This window comes from Coturnix japonica, chromosome 2 (genome assembly GCF_001577835.2).
Source record: "Coturnix japonica isolate 7356 chromosome 2, Coturnix japonica 2.1, whole genome shotgun sequence".
Classification (NCBI taxonomy): Eukaryota; Metazoa; Chordata; class Aves; order Galliformes; family Phasianidae; genus Coturnix; species Coturnix japonica.
The window spans coordinates 90,251,311-90,268,929 of NC_029517.1; the positions used below are offsets into that span (position 1 = coordinate 90,251,311).

The 17,619-nt window shown below is 40.3% G+C and overlaps 1 protein-coding gene across 1 annotated transcript in view; it reads left to right on the forward strand.

Annotated features, from left to right (window-relative positions):
• Positions 1-3,784: 3,784 nt before the first annotated feature.
• The window catches only part of EPB41L3 (erythrocyte membrane protein band 4.1 like 3), a 132,034-nt gene continuing 118,199 nt past the window's right edge, over positions 3,785-17,619 (forward strand). The window contains exon 1 of the mRNA XM_015855304.2: positions 3,785-3,898. The gene's annotated coding sequence lies outside the window, so the exon portion shown is untranslated. The remainder of the gene's footprint in view (positions 3,899-17,619) is intronic.

Here is a 17,619-nt window from a genome sequence, read left to right on the forward strand (position 1 = left end):
ACTCACAGCCTCCAGTGCTTCAGCCTCAGGAGTTTGGGCTACGAGTGCCACCTGCTGGGTGATGAAAACATCTTATATAAATTATATATATTTTTTGCAGATGTGTATGTGTGTACGTACACACGCACTACTTTTAGGTAAAGGTTGATATACAGAATGATGTACCTAGGGGTGTATAGCTTTCTTTAATGGATAAGTTTTTGGGAGGACCCACCAAACCTTGCCAAGAGCTGAGTTTCTCATCCTTATGAGGAACTGTAATAGCCCGTGCTTTGTGAAATTCAGATGGTACTTGGGTTTTATATTACAAGGATGGAAGGGAGATGTTGATGGTAGTGTTGGTTAACCTTGCCTTTGCCAAGTAAGGGCAAACTTCCAGCTGTACAGCTTGCTTCACATGATGTAGGCTGTCATGATCTGCCTCCCCAGTTGGATCTGACAAGCTGTGGAGGTGGGACTGGAGACCTGAAATAGAAACTGAGTAAACCAAACTCTGCTTTATTGCTTGTATGTTAAATCTCCACAGCACTGTCAATTTCATCATTTATCATGATGACTTTATTATTTCCATAACATTTTGTGAGCGCCTCGTTTTAATACAAAATAGCACTTCTAATTAAATCATCTTCAGATGTATGGAATTTACAGGATATTCCTGGACATCTTCTTTCATTTTAAAGAGAGCTTTTTCACATTCACAGTTGACTTGACTAACATTTTCACAGAGGAGTATATTATGAAAGTTTTTCTCATGTAATAGAAGTTCCACTGACAGGTGAAGACATAAATCTGTTTCAAATATACCTTCAGCAATGCTTTCCCAGTTCCATTAGTTTCCATTTCTATGCCTGCAATGCTGCTCAAGCATCATTTTGATTCCAGAGCCATATCCTTCAGGTGGATCCAGGGTGAAATCAGTTCAAGATGCATAGCCCTGTTCCTTGTTGGACAGCTGACCTCACTAAGGCTTTATTGTTTATTTATTTGGTGAAGCACTGGTGCCAGTGAGTCTTTCAGCTTGCCTGTGGATTAGGAATGGATCCAGGATGAACCATAAAAGTTTTGTGGAAACTTCCAAAAGCTTTTAGCTGAAGAAACTGTATTGATGTACTTCTGTGATAAACGGATAAAATGCTTCACATGGTTTTTGAAGCGTATGCTTCCACTTGTACAGATTACACTGGAGACTGTGTGGCAGTCACAGATGAGTTGGTGGAGTAGAAAGTGGGTAGTGTAATTGCAGAGTTCACCTTAAGGCGTGATGCAAGAAAAAAAAAAACACCTGGCATATAAAGAGGAATTACAGTACAGGTCTTTGAGGAGAGGGACCCAAAGTATTAATGCATAAATAAAGCTCACTGTCCCCTAAAACGTTCACAGTTAATTTGATGCTTGACAAATTGTGATTTCAGTGTCTGGTGAAAAAGCAATTGACCCTAAAATTGCTGCCTGAAGCTGAACCAATGTTTTCAATTTCATAACCAGAGTCATGCAAAAATAGCATGTGAAGAGGAGCATGGGGAGTGCAAAACGGTTCTGTTGCTTTGTGGTCTTGTTCTAATGCATTTCCTCTGACCCTAACCCAAGCAATTGGCAGGTAGTGCAGGCAGTAGATGCTGCTGTAATGTTCAAAGCAACATTCATCCCATCCTGGCATATTATTTTTTTCCTTATTCTTCTTTTTTCTTTCCTCCCCTATAAACCTTTTGAGCTGTTAATGAAAACCTGCCCATTACACCATTACAACTTCTTGTTCTCACTCAGAAATGCATGTGCAGTATTGTCAATGGGGATGCTGCAATACTTTCCTGTTCCCCTCCCCATCCTAAAGAAACAAGTTTGGCATCTCTCCTACTTGCGTGCAGTAGGGTGCAACCTTCAAGTCACCTTTTGTTTTATTCCCTCTTCCTTTTTTTTTCTTTTTTTTTCTGCACACCATGTTATCATGCATTCCCAGCTACTCATCCTTCGCATTACCCCTTGACTTCTTGTCTTCTGGCAAGTTCATCAATGTTCATCTTGTTCCATGTCACCATCACAGTCTTCCTTTCCTTTGTTTGAAGTCATGCATTTAGTCTGGTTGCTCAGTGGCTATTACAGACATTGGGAGTATTTTGGAATACGTCTGCTCCAGTGAAATTGTCCTCCCATTGAGTTCCACTTCCCATGCAGGAGGAAGAGGCAGGTTATACCTGAGAGCCATCTGCAGTTACACAGACAGTAGTGATGCATAGCCACATTTCTGGGAAAGGGCAGTTCTTTACAGGATTAATGAGCAAAATCAGAAGTGGAGGAAAATCCTTTGCAGCCTCTTTTCCCTCTCCCTGACAATACGTTTCACATGAAGGAGTTGGAAAAGCTCCTTTTGTAAAAGCACTCCTACAAAACTAGCAACAAAAACTTATGGCCAGCAAAGTGAAATACATGAGCAGTCAGCATCCTTCTGCAGTCTTCCTTGCTGTCTTACTAATGGGCTGTGGAAGCAGAGGAGGAGGTAGCTCATCAACCATTATCAGTAGGAGGCTGCAAATGAGTTGTCTGTGCCAATTGTATTTCCCTTTTTGATACTAACTGAGATTTTTTCCTTCATATAACATGATTTCTGCAGTGATAAAAAAGAAACCATCTTAGGATCAGTACAAGAGGCTCACTGCCTTCATAGCCTGCCTGGGGCTTCAGGAGGTCAAAATGTTGCCGTGACCACTTCAGAAAACCTTCGAGTTGTGTATGTACATGTATTCCTGAGGATGGATTGCTTGAAGAGTGTGGATGGCCCAAGCCTTTCAGATGGGAAGATTTCCCAATCTGTTGTGAGAGATTTGTGAAGACTGTTGCATTCCTTGGCATTTTGTCAGCCTTGGTACTATCTGCATGACAGCCAAAACCTGATGCTGATAAAGTTGCAGGGATTTTCTTCCCAGTGTCCTCCTCTGTGCTGCAGGCTTCAGTGCCTTCGCTATCAACTGCCCTGGGACCTTTTGCTCCTCCTGAACTTGCAGACGCAATCAATTTCTCCATTCCAAAGAAGAACACACATTTTGGTTCTCTTACACATGTATGGGCAATTCGCTTAGGTAAACCTACAGCAGTAGGGATTTTATAAAGTTGTCTTCAAAGCAGTCCCTCTCTGAGATAATAGCAGTAGTAATAATAACAGTAAACTAACCTGGTTGAATGTTTTGGAGCTGTTACCAAAGGAAATCAATTCTGAGCCTGGGAAAACTGTAACATTTGTTCTTTGGATTTTTGTTAGTAGGAAAGAGCTGATGCTGATTGTGGTCATTTCAGCTTGGGTGTTCTTGATGGTTTACAGATATATAGCTGAGCAAAGATACACAGCTGTAGAATAGGTTTCAAGTCACTTAATTGTAGGGAATAAATTATCAGTCCCCTCTTCCCTGAGGATATTGTCAGTCACTGTGGTGTGGGTCACTTCTGACTGTTCTTCCTGCCAATAAATCTTACATCTAATTGTCAAGGATTTAAAATTATCTGCAGCATCAGATTATAGCATACCTTATCTCATATCTGATGTTGTCTGCTTATTGCTGTCTGATGAGGGAGAAAAAATGTGCAGTAGAAGAGTTGTTTTAATCTCAAAGTGATGCCAGCCTTGAGAGATAATTGATAAACTGTAATTGTTGTTTTATCATTGCGCTATTTCTACGGTGCCTGTTTTCTTCCTTCTTAGAATATATTGCAATCTGGGGGGTGTTCAGTCCATTTAATCCCATGCAACCTTTACATAAAGCTGTAGTGTAGTGTTTTTCATTTAATCCCAAGTGTTCTCTTTTTTCTTCTTTTTCCCTTTCATTTTCCTGCTGATTGCTACGGCCATGCGACAACCATGGACTCGATGACTGACACGGTACTGCCTCCTGGGATGTGGACAACTTTGGTGAGTCTGCAAAATAAGTTTAACTTGAATTTTCTGGAGAGAAAAAAAGAGTGTTTGCTTGAGGGAAGGAAGAACAATGCTATTTATTGCCAGCTAGGCTTGATGAAAGCTTGATCTGTTTTGGGGATGTTGGTTGTGTGGAAGCAACAGGCAAAGCTTACTGAATTGCAACATGTTCTTTGGTGGATTTATATATATATATATATATATATATATTTCTAATTTTGTTTTATTGTTGGCAAAGGTGAAGGAATTAACGTGCAGCAAATTAATTTGAAATAGTGTCACTTCATATGATAACCATAAAATGACTTTGTGAAGCAGTGGCTTAGAACATTTTAATTCTTCTTTCCTGGCTTATTCAATTGTTTCTGTAAATAATTCAGATAGAAAAGTATGAATTCATTGGCTGGCTTTTCAGAAAAATACTGTGCAGTCCATTGTACTGTCCTTACTCTGGTGTTGCCTGCAGTGTAAACTTTTATAGGTGGTGTGCTGAGGATTCATCTGCATTAAATATTGGATCAGAATTTCCTATGGAATAAGATTTCCATCCCAAGTAGTCTCCACTCAGATATGTGAAAAAGAGCTCTGTCAGGATCACGTTCTTTACTTGAATGCAGATCATGTGGGGAACCACTGTTGCTCCCTGAGGATGAGATTCTGGTGTTTGGGTCTTTCAGTTGAAGATGACTAGGCAGCTGCAGGGAAAACATTTGCTGCAAATGCATCAGCTCTAAGATCTCCACCAGAAAGGCAGCTGGAAATGTCTGAGTTCAGCCAGCACTGTCCATGAGAGGAAAGCTGCCTTCGAGAGCTGGCTGGGGGTGGTTGGCAGCTTAGAAGCCTTGGGGTTTATCTCTGAGCTACTTACAGGTTGTAGGAGTGACTTGTTACTACTAAAGGATTCAATCAAGGAAAACAACTTGCCTCACCTTTCACCTGTGTGGGGATGGCTTTATTTAAACACAGGCTTAAGTCTGAGTGAGGAAGCTGAGAAGCCGTGTATGGTCTTGTATTGTGGTGGCCCTGTTCTGAGTGAGGTGCGGGAGTGAGCATGGGGCAGGGTGTGGGCTGCTCGCCATCAGGTTGCAGCTGAGTTGAGCTTCTGCACGCTCTTGGTTTTCTTTTTGAGTCCTCTGAGTGTATGTGCTCTGCCACACCAGTGTGTTGTACGGGTGCAAAGAGCCTGAGATTGGAAGATGGAACTAGAGCATAAGACTGTCTTCTCAGGTACAGCTTTGGAGAAATCTGAGATAAAAACTGATATTCTACTTGTGAGCATTTCCAGAGTATTGCTGTATAATCCTTCTTATTGATCTGTAGCTCATGCTGGAAAGCCCTGGTCTCAAGGCAATATTCATATTCAGAGTCCCGGAGGATAATGGCGCTAATCATGTTTTGTGTGACCTTTCAGACAGGATGAACATATGTTGCACTGCTGCAATTCTCTCGTTCCTTGGTTGCTTTTAGGCATCTTTGACTCCTCAGCAGTGTAGCTAGGAGTGCGGTTAGGAAGCCTTCTGCTTAACTGGTACAAGGTAATTCTGTGGCTGCAGCAGTGAGATCTGTGAGCATGCTGCTTCAGATTGCCACTCTTTGATGTGCTAAGAAGCCTTGATCAGCCTGAGACAGTAATAGCTCTTGTACACAGGAATGTAAATAATGCATATTTATCTTGACTGTATGTACTACAGAAAGCTCTTTAAGTCTGAAAACTACTGGAGTGCATTCCTTGTAGTTTTGCTTCAGTGTGCATCTCGCTTGCCTTTCAAGCTGTTTTGTAGTGTATGTGTACACCTGACTCTTGTGCTGCACCCATGTGAAGAGATGCTGTTTTGGTGTTTGGAAGGGCTGTAATTGAACGTTGCCATTACCAGTGCATATCAGAGGAAGACTGGTGTGATTACATGGATGAGCATTTCCACCACAGATTCTGTGCTTAGTTTAATTTTTCACTCTAGTTCTATGTCGTATTTAGATTTTTGGCAAAGTTGAAGTCTGTTAATCTAAATCAAAGACAAAAGTATAGCTTGCATAAGCAGGTAAATATCAAAGCTACAAGGGCTGAAAGAGTAGAACTGACTGGGAGTGATGGTAATGGGTTGGTGATCAGACTTGATGATCTTAGTGGTCTTTTCCAACCTTTATGATTCTATGATGCAATCCTGCCTCCTCCTAAGTGTTTGTAGTAGAAGGATAAGAGACAGAGGGCAAAAGTGGAAATGAGAGAAGTTCAAAAAGGTTGAAAGGAGATACGTTTTCAACATGAGAACAGCCAGGCAGCAGCACAGGCTGCCCAGGGTGGCTGTGCAGTTTCCATTATTGGAGATTTTTATGGTCCAGCTAGACAAATCCCTGAGCAACCCAATCTGATCTCAGATGATCCAGCTTGGAGCCAGAGGGTGGACTGGAGACTTCCTGAGGTCCCTCCTGGCCTGAATTATCCTGTGATCCATTAAAAAGCATCTGAATTTAGCATGGTCTTTATGCTTGGAAGACAAGTCAAGTAACAAGGTCATGGAGAGGAACGGCAGCAAGGCTGGTCATAACTTCTGTGGGAGGATGTAATGTGCAGAGGAAGGCAGCATCTAGCCAGGTTCCTTCTGGAATATCCCTGGCTTGAGCATCCTTTGAGTGGTTCGTTGCTCTCAGTTTTTAATTGCATGAAGCAGTTGGCTCCTTCTGATGAATCAGTGTGCTGTGTGCTATACTCCAACAGTAGCTGTAGCACTGGTTTCCAAAACATTGGAGAGAAAAAAAAAAACAAGTGATGTTTGTTAACATCAGTTAACAGATTTGATTTACCTCACTGGAGTGAACTTTTAGAGTACCTTCCTCATGGAAAGGCTGTTACACTTTGAGAGGCTTTTTTTAGCTGACTTCTTTTTATGAAACTTCAGCTATGACTATTCCCATAGTTATTGTTAGTTCCATAGTTGCTGGGTTAGTCCAGCAAACACTTGAAAACAAGCACAAAATTTACAAAGTAAGCTATTAGCAGTCTACAGCTTATGAATGCACAAGTGAACAATTGTTTGAATCTTCCAGATTTCAGTTTTGGGGTTGTATTTCTTGTCTTGTTAACTAGATTTCTTGTTGTTGTTGTTCCTTCCTGAAGGGAGTTAGTTTAATTTATAGATTGACTTTCCTGCTTTTTGTTCAGAGGCAATAAAGGTGAATATGAAGAGCAACAGTTGAGTAACTCTGAATGAGATTTCAAAGGCTTTTCGCTCCTTTACCTTTTTAAAATTATTTTTATTTTTATTTTTTTAATTACTATCCCATCTGCTTTCATACACATAGCAGGTGAGCTGTCATTCCAACCTGCCATGCCCCAGTGGTGATCAGATGGGGATCAGTGGGTGAGGTCCTAGGGAGGCCACAGATTATTGCTCCTTCCATATTCAGAGGTTGAATGCATTATGGTCATAAAGCCATCAGGACTGTTGCTTCAAGAAAGTAGAATTTCAAGTTTTCAACCTTAATGTTATTGCTCCTTCGTGCGCACAGTAACTATCATCAGATCTGTGTTAAGTAACTATTGTGACTTAACGTGCACTTTTTCCTCTAGTCTTAAATACCACATTGGATAGTGTTCCTTTTATTTTAGTTTCTTTTATATGTGTGCAAAGTCTCTATTTCTTCTAGTGAGAACTATTGGTGATGGGTGGGTGGTTGGACTGGGTGATCCTGTGGGTCTTTTCCAACCCACATGTGGTGATTCTGAGATTCTTTTCTGTTGTTTTTTGTTGTTGTTGTTTGGTTTATTTTATTTGTTTTTTTATCATAACTGTTCATTTTCAGTTGTTGCATGGATAATAGCGCTGATGAAGAAGCATTTAGTCTGACACATAAAACCATAGCTGTAAAGAAAATGAAGCAGAGAAAATTGCAGTGGCAAAGGTTCCTAAATTATAGCTGTACAGGAAGATTGTGATAAGGAAGTAGTTAAACATTACTTTTTAGTAAAACCTGCAACTGTGGCTGGTACTTCAGTTGTCTCCTCCTTTTGCTGACACTTAATCTATGGGGCTGCTTTTCCTGATAATAACATAACCACTTCATTGAATCAAAAGCCTCAGGAAGCAAATGGGCCTGTGTTCCTAGGTGGTTGTAAGTCAAGTGCCAAATAAATACTAATTGTTCTCTTATTTTCTTTTGAAATAAATACTAGGTGCTAGCTATACTCTGAGAGCACGTGTCTGTGTTTTTTCAATATACCTGAATGGAAAATGTAATATGACTAAAAAAGGATATTCATAACTGTAGTATTAATATCAGAATTACCAGTATGCTCGCTAGCATCAGGTCTTCCACATAGCCCCAGCATAAGTGAGAGTCGTTCTGCCTGTGCTGCTTATGGAGTTGCTTGTTGGCAGTCATGTGAGGGTAAGCCTGTGACCTCTTGGCAGCAAATCACACATTGAAGGAGCTTTGGTTGATTTCAGAGAGTTTCCTTTAGGTGCTGATGTCACAGCAGTGATCCACCAGATCCTGGAGGCCAGCTTTTCTCAGCAGAGATGTGGAACGATGTTGATATTCTACATAGGTCTCACATGGAAATAAGAAGGGATGGTCTTTTATGGAAAAACATGTACCTTTTTCTTTCCAGTTGCTGTATGTTTTTTCCTTCTGGAACTTGCATTCAGGATACAAGTTAGTGAACTTGAGTTAGTAACAATTTCCTTAGTTGAGGCCTTCCCAAGTGGCTCAGAAAACATCCTGCAAGTGACAAAGGTGAGCAAAGTTTGGGTTGCTTGTTCTGTTTGAAGAGATCAGGTTGCTGTTGGGGGGGAAAAGTAGGCTTTTGTGAAGAAGCTAACTACCTGCGTGCTTATCTCGACCTTGATGAAGCTGTTACTTTAGGTTCGTTAGGAAAAGAGTCAGGTGAAATCAGATGCCGAGGCTGGGCAAAGGTTAAAGCAATCAACGATAGCTCAGCTGTCAGCAGAATTGTATTGCTGGGAATCCCATTCGAGGTTTTGCACAACATTATTGTCTGCTTAGCTTTTAGATGTTCCTGCTAGCATGTTCTTTGGCAAGCTGAGAAATGGTCAAGGGTTGTCTTTCGGTGATTTCTGCCTGCCCTTTGCATTGTGCAGCCAACCTGGAGGGTGGCCACATTTATTGCAGAAGTGGCAGTTGTTTGCGGTGAAGCCTGAGATAAATGCATTGATCCAGTTAAAGAAAAGCTGCTGAAGTTGTAATTTTGGCAACTTTTTTCTCTTTTCTCACCAGAGTAGTTGCAGTGACGTTTTGTGTTGCATCTTTTCTTTTTCCCTTCTTCATTTATCACTAGTTGAACACGTGGTATCACTAGTATGAGAGAGGGAGTTTTATCAAACATCACAAAGGAGTTTTTTTACTAGAACTAATGAAATACAACTGAAATTGGATTCTTCCTATTTATATTTACGTGCATTTCTGCCAAATTCCGATACAGGCAGAATTAGTACAGTTTACTATTGAAAATACAATAATATCTAACTATATCATATTTCTCTCTTGTCTCAACCCAGCACTATGTTTGTTATACGGAACTTTAAACTAAGCCTATAATGAATTTTTAAAGCATTTCAAGTCTCTTATTCCAAACTAATGTAAATTCTTTTGCAGTAGTCTGTTATTGAAAATTACCTTTTTTATGCAGATGTATAATTACTGGCTAGTATATGTCTTTGCAGTAATGACGGTCACTGCAGCTGTTTGGTCATGTTTATGCATGATGAGTTATTTCAATAGGATTGCAAGAATTTTGCAGCGAGTTTCATTTTTCAGTGTTGGGAAGTGGGCTCCATCTAGTGTTTAATTCAAAGATTAAACTCAAGTTCCTTTACTCGAATGCCCTTGCAGTATGGGTAAAGGGCATGGAGGAGGAATTGCGATAGGCATGGCTTTCATTGATAATTCTTTAGAATGAGACTATTCTAGATACAGTCAGTATGCAAATAGAAACCTGTAGCTCTGTGTCTGTCTTGCATGAGCACTTGTTTCAGAGAAACAGAGGTAATCTTTATATGAAGTAGCATGCAACTAAAGAAATTTAAACAGCATGGCAATAATGTGATCCTCAAACATCTTGTGTAGGTTGCTACATAGATTTTTACACTATTTAATGTAGCATGTTAGAAAACAGCATGCTAGCCTATAAAATCAGGATTGGAAAACTAGTTGAGGATTCTTTTAAGAAAGAATGAATTTTGAAATGTGTACTGTACGCTAATATTCATTCAACAGGATGATTTTTCAATATGTAATGCTTCTCTTAAGGAATATGTTGTATTTTTCCATTATTCTGTTTTCTTACCATTTATTTTTCTGTAATACTTGGTTCTTTGATAAGGGCTACTTGTTTGGGTTTTTTTATTAACATTTTTAAAATGGATATAATATTTCTGACCTAATTGTTTTCATAATTGCTTTATGGCTCCCATCTCCAGTGATAAATAATGCTGTAAAACAGACAGAAGGCACAAAAGGGAAATGACTGTTTTAAATGTGCAAGGTAGTGTTAATTCATCCAAGCAACTGTTGTTTTTGTTAATACTGGATCAGACTGACCAGGCTGTAATGCTTAAGCCTGAGCATAGACTTGCCTTCTCTGCTGACCTTTTATGCTTTCAACTGTACAACAGAAACAGGAGTTCCTAAATGTTTATAATGTGGATGGTGCAGCAGCAAACATAGAGGAAAACTTGATCTACCTGAGAGCTGCAATTAATTATTGGTACAACGAGGGCTTGTTTGCTAGCCATTTTTCTTCTGCTTCATGGGATTTTTGAGGCAACTCTCATGAGTCTGAGCTCCCTTGCCACCTTACAGCTATAGTTTGAGACTGATGAGGCAAGAGGGAGATGGGTGCTGGATACAGACTCTTTTTGACCTACAACTCAGGAATGTGAAGAAAGTCTGCAGGCAAGATCCTAAGACAGCTTTTGGCTTGTTGCCTGCATGTGACTGGAGCATGCAGTAGGGGCCAGAATCCAGTCCCATGCTGCTGGCAAAAAGCCTATTATTGTTTCATCTGTGAAATATTTGGGGCCTGAGCTTTTCAGCTGACACTTGCGAGCTTGGACAAAGCTAACATGAACCATCTGGTGCCTGGAAGGAGCAATGAGATATGTGATATGACCAGGACCCTGAGCAAACAGAGAGCCCAGAAGAACCCTCCTTGCTTAGCACCCTGGCACCCAGTTCTGTGATCTTCTCCACCTTGGGTAATGGCCTGCTTTTCCAGAGGGGCCTTCTGCTTATCCCCTTGCTGATTCATGCAGAGGAGGATGTTTTCCCTTTCCCTTTCGAAGAGCAGCATCTGTGTTGTTGAGGGAAAAGACCAGGAGAGATGGGTGAAGGGGGGAGTCCATCAGGCTGTGCTTCTTTCACTTGGCGAAGCAAGACTACCAGCAGTAATATTCCTATATAGGTGTAACCTTCTGTTTCTTAACCCCTCAGACATGGTACTCTCTGGGTGAGACTTCTGGATTACCTAAGCCTGCTGGACAGGTGCTATTTTGTGACTAAATACCATCTTCTGTGGGCAAAAAGAATAGCCCTCATTTCTTTACCTGCTAAGACTTAAAATTTAAAATCTTAAATAACATTACATCCAGTTTTATTTTTTTACTTATCCTGTCAATGGGCTGTGAAAGCAAATGTAAATTTGCGTCACTTGATGCTTTTCAGTCTTCCTTACGCTGATCCTGTAGATAAGCATGTGCATTTGTGGTGGTGTTTTTATGAATTGATTATTTGGAAGCAGTGGTTTCTGTAGAGTTTCTAAACAAAACTTGGGAATATTTCCACTGTACTTGTTCTGTAGAAGCCTGGTCTAGCTTTAAGTAAGCCCAAATGCAGAGTTTCACTGTGCCTTCAAAACTTATTTGTGAAGTTACAGATTGAAGAAAAGTCAAGGCAGTGTATTTCTTTTTGGAGTGCTTAATAATATAGTGTCAGCAATTCAAGCACTATGGTTTGCATTGTAACCACTGGTGTGCTTGTAGCTGTGGCCGAGATCGACCACAAAGGCCTTCCAGGGTTTCAGTTGTTTTGCTTAGACAGACTTAAGCCTGGGAGGAAGGAAGATGACTTTCCAGTAGCAGTTTGTATTTATTGGAACTAATTTTTCATCTATATTTGATTTCAACCTCCCCCCTCCCCCCCCCGGCTCCACACTGATGTGCAGTGGGACAGAAACTTCAATCATGTCTCTTTTCAGTAATTCTCTTTTGCCTTAGCTGGGGAGCTAATGTGGTGTTGTCTCAGTTTGTCTCTTCTACTGCAGTAACTATTTGAGGTAGAATCTAAATGACTGAGGAGTGTATTCATTTCTGATTTGGGCCGTTTCGGATCTGATTGCTGTTCCTATGAACACAAGAGTATTTTATACAGGATATGTGTTCTGCTAGAAGAAATCCCAGCAGCTCACCCTTGTAATACCCCATGCCTGCTACATGCTTTGACAGGGGCCTCAGTCACATTCATGCTTTCCGTGGCAAGCACTCTTGCTGTTCGGGTCACATGATGAAGGGAGGTGATTTGGTAGACCCAAATGCCAAATAGTCGCTAAAGTGGAAGAAAACGTAGAAGGAGAGATTCTTTGTTTGGGTGAGCTGTTAAAGAATTTATGGCAGCAATTCGAAAGGAAAGCAAATGATGTCTTGAGAACTTGGGATTGGAAAGCTTGTTCTGGCACAAGGAAATCAGATCTGGAGCTTTCTGCTTGTTTCTGTCACTGTATTAAAGAGAGAAAATTGTGAAGATTGAGATAGGGAGTGGAAAAGAGCAGAAATGATTAATGGGTTCAGGTGGTGCAGGTTATGAAGATGTAATTAGTCCTAGCCTATTTAACTTGGAGGTGGGGAAAAGCCATAAATAAAGGGTGGAAATTAAGAGGTAAAATATTAAGAAAACTTAACTGTTTTGACTCAGTATCTCTGAGTAAAATTAAGGTGTTAACATGTTAGATGCTTAAGGAATAGTCTTTCTTTTTACTGCAAAGGTAACAGGCAGTGTACTGTGGAAGTAAATAAGAGACGGCAGTTGACATCAGCTAATTGAAGGGCTAGGCAGGCTATTTTGAGAGAGAGTACACTAATACATTAACTAACTAGATTAAAGGTGTTAAGATGACAAGATCCTTAATTTAGGTCAGTGTTCCTTTCCACACAAAGGCAGACAGTGGTGGCCATATGGTCTGCTCCTCACTTCTAATGTTTCTGTGGGTGGTGACCGTTGCATTGCATTCACGTTGTGATAGATGACCAAAGCAGCAGTTGCTCACCTCTCTTTCTTGTACTTTCTTCTCATTTCCCCCACACAAACAAGGTCCCAGTAGTTTGTGATCTAGACCTGGGCAGTGCTTAAGTTCTGCACTGGTTTTGGTTACTTGACTTGAACTCTGTTCTACCTCCTGTCCCTGCAGGGGAGCGAAGTCTTTAGCGGTTCTGAATCTCAGAACTTAGCTGTACAACCTGTTGGGTTTGTGCCATGGAAGCAAGTGACCCAGGAAATTTACGAACTGGAAAGTGGCTGCTGGAAGGACACCAATTTAAGCTACAGGAAGGGAAATTGGGAAGACAGTTTTACTGTCATCTGACTGGGAGGATTATCTTTACTTTCATCATTAGTTATCTTTTTGCTCAGGGGAGAGGTGGATCCGCTAACATCCTTCATTCTTAATGTGCCTGTAAGAGCTAATGACAAAAATCATTGTAATTTAGTTTTGTTCTCGCATGTTCTTCATGGTGAAGTGATTTGCTGTTGGTTCCCTCTGTGCTTATAAATGCAGTAATGGTTTTGGAAGGAGAGCTGACTCTAATTTGTAGGCATTAAGTTGGTAAGAATTTGCCTGTTGTCGCTGATGTAATTTCTGCTTTGTCTGACCTCATTCACCTGGCATTAAAATCATATTACTGAATCTCAATTTCAAAATTGCTTCAGCTAATAGGAAAAACCCTTTCTGTAAGTGTTTTGTTGGCTTGATCCTATCTGTATCCTTAATGTCCACTATGGGACTATATCCAACTCTTCAGTGCTGACAAGTGCTTTTTAGCTTCATTTATTTATTATGGAGAAAACAACTTAAAAGCTTAGCTATTAAAGCCACTTTTTAAAGGAAAAAGTAATGAAATTGCCCCATTTGAAGACACAGGTTATATAACTTGATATTGAAGTTTAAGTAGCATTATTACAGCCAAATATCCCCCATTAAAATCACTGGAGGTTCATTTTGTTTCAAAATTCAAGCATAGTACCTTCTACCATAATCCTAGTCAATGCAGTGGCCAAAAAAAAAAACACTGCTCTGCCTGCTGTGCATTGTACAGGCTACACATGCTTGTTGTGGCCTGCTTTGCTAGACCACCTTCTCCAGCAGTAAGTGTCCCTCATGCTTGGAGCCCAAGCATATCTGCAGCTACTGCCCTTACAGAAGTAGGTTACAGTGATCTGATTGCTGTGTAAATAGCAATATAAAACCAGATCAGACTGGACTATGCAAGAATAACACTTTTTTTTTTTTCCCCCCTACCTCTTTTAAACTTTGTCCTCAAGATATGAAAGGGCAACACCTACCTGGAAATTTTGAACTCTGAAAGACTTGGGGTATTATTTTAATATGCCCATGTGTGTTCTCACATATTCATAAAATAGTTTCCTGCCTTTATTTTTATTTCTTTTTGTGCATTGTTGACTTTCTGAGGACACTGTTCTTTAATTCTGACTAAAGGACAAACCGGCAGTGATCAGTAGTGGGGGGGTGGTGGAATGCTGAGTTAATAATGTACGGGTGGAGGAAAGATTTCAGTAATTTCATAGACTATCTTACTTTCTGTTTGATTTGATTGCTTTCACACTCTGATTTGCATTAGCATGCAAATATTTCTTCCTTGCTGTGCTCGAAGTTGAAAAGGATAAAATGAAGGAAACTACCAACAGATGTGATGAAGAAGAATCTTTTTCCTTCCAAAGGAAAATATAAATGTTGTCCGTATTAGGAAAATGAAGGAGTTTCTCTCAGGGGAAAAAAGCAGTAATCACAAAGTCTTGAGTACTTAAAGATTACTTTGGTCATTACATCAAACTAGCTCAATCAGAGCAGGAAAAGTGCAGTATTGATAACTGATGGTGCTTCTGGGTGAGACACTGAAGGCATTGCTCTCACAGAAGTGTGTTTATTAAAATATCTGGTCTTACCCCAGAGCTGCCAGTAGCTGTTTGATGCCAGCTCTGAGTGGGAGCAGTATGTCCTTGCCACCCTGTCTGGCTTACTTCACCTGCTGTATTTAAATGGGTTATTTATTTTCAAATAAAAAATAAACCCTTCCTTTTAGGATTTTTGGTAATGAGAGTTCTGACATCAGGACTGAAATACACTTTTTTTTCCCCTTCTCCAGAAAATGAAATACCAGCATAAGGAATGTAGCACTGAACAACATGAAATATTTTAAGAGTACTTCTAGCGCAGGGAATTGCATATTTCTTTTTCTTGTCCTGCACTAAGTCCTAACATCTGCCATTTTACTGTTGAGATAAACTGATCTTTTTATTACTTTGCAGAGGGAATGTTCCTTGTAAAATCTTTGACTCAGTGCTAAGAACAGCTTGATTGATAACTTTATACGTATGTTGTAGGATGAGTTTGATTGCTTCACATTTGAAATTTAGTGTAGCTGATGTTGTAGCAGCACTATTCCATATATTATCAAAACTACTTGCTGTAACATTTCCAGTTTTTATTAAAAACAAACAAAAACTGCTTGAATTATGTTAGCCAGAAGCTAGAAGGTTTAAAAGGTGTGTACAGAATGATGGGTCACTGTATGGAGGTAAAGAAGAAGAGGTAGAGACTGCCATAAAACTGCAAGTTTAATTAGGCACTATTTATGCACACATGCTATGGTTGCCTAAGACAGTGTGCAAGTAGTCTCGTTAATGTCAACAGGACTGCTTAAGTGCTTGAAGTTAAGCGGATTTATAATTGTTTGTTGGATTTTGTTCCAAGCATGTCTTGCAAAAATACTACTTCTAATGAATTCCTCTTCTTTGCATCACATAGTAGGAAAGAAAATCTTTGAACCACTTACAAGGAGACTCCAAGACAGGAATGGGAAACCACTTGACCTCCAAATGCAGTCTCTGTATTCAAGTAAATCCATAGGTGTACATCAGGATGCTTTCCCCTAAGCTTGCTTCAACACTAGTCCTCTTTCCCCCTCCACTGCATATGGGAGTCTCCTTTGGATGCCCCCCCTCTAAATGATTATTTGCTCTTTACCTCTACTTGCCATTTTGCCTGGAACACTGCTTGTCCCGTCAGACCCTCCTCTCATGCAATGGGGAGCCTCTCTTCCCAGCAGCTTGTGTGGCTTTGTCTGGCATCTGATCCTTGAATGGCTCTGCAGTTGTGCCACCAACTTTATCCATTCTTGTCACTTGTCTGCCCTGGAAGGTTGTGTGGACTGAATGCTGAGAGCAGGATAGATTGCTGGTTTTCCATGTGTTCCATTCTTCCAATTTAAATGCCATGTTTGCATCAGTGCTTTTTTGTTTTCTTCCCTGTATGACTCTTACATCAGAAGTGCAGAACTCACGTCTCCCCTTGAAATCAAAAGCAATCCTGAGATGCTGTGAGGAACATTACTGATACCATACACAAACTGTTCTTTTGAACTGATTTGAAGTTAAGCATCCAGAAAGCTTCCCTTTGATACTGTATGGATGTAGGCTGAGAACTAACTTTAAAACATTCAAGCAGTAGGACTGCATGGCTTGTTTCAACTATTCAGAGTGGTCACCATAAGTACAATTTCTGCTCTTCAACCTCTACTGAATCTTCCGTGCCTTTAATGAATGCCTGATGCCAACACCAGATATGCAGATGGCCTTTCAAAGGGAGAAAGAAATCACTGCAATGAGGTTTACGTATTTATCTGCTAATTTGTACTATCCAAATGTTCATGTTTACCAGAAGAGATCTTAATTATGTCATTTTAACACAGTTAGATTTGTTCTTTTGTCAGAGCACAAAAGAATCCTCAACTGTCCAGACCCTCACATTTCTTCTGTCTTGTATGTTGTTGTTCTATCTTAAATGGGAACACACTAAAGTAAAACAGAATGCTTTTTGTTGCGCTGTATGCCATTACATACATATGCAATCCTCCTGTGTTGAGTGAATGTGTCACAACTGTTAATAAAATCTTACTTTCCTTCTGCCTCCCCAAGAAGTGCTGCTGCTTCTGTGCTGGCTCCCTTTCGAAAGCCTCGTCTGTGTTTCTTTCATGGTCAAAAGGCAGCTTGATGATAACCTAGGTTTGATTTTAGGTCACAGAGAGATAAGACCCTACCGAAGGAGTCTGACAGAAGGCGTGTGACCATTCTGACGTCATTTGGGATAAATTAACTCTCCACATCCTAGCATGCCATGTTTACAGTGAACAGATCTACTATTCCAGCACGAGCAGGTCTTTGCCTTGACTGAGCTCCTTATTCTGCCATCCCTGTTTCAGTTCTCTCTGCAGCTCATGAGCTTCTTATTTACATGTAGGTCCCTTACAGAATGACAGTGGAACATCTGGAGCAGTTCTTTTCCTCTGGCTCTTGTACAGAACAGAGCTAAAAAAATGAAGTTAATAGCTATCAAGTTTTAATACTAGTGCCTCACATTTGGGGAACAGCCCCTTCCACAAAGTAGCATCTGAGTGGGTTGCAGCTGTGAT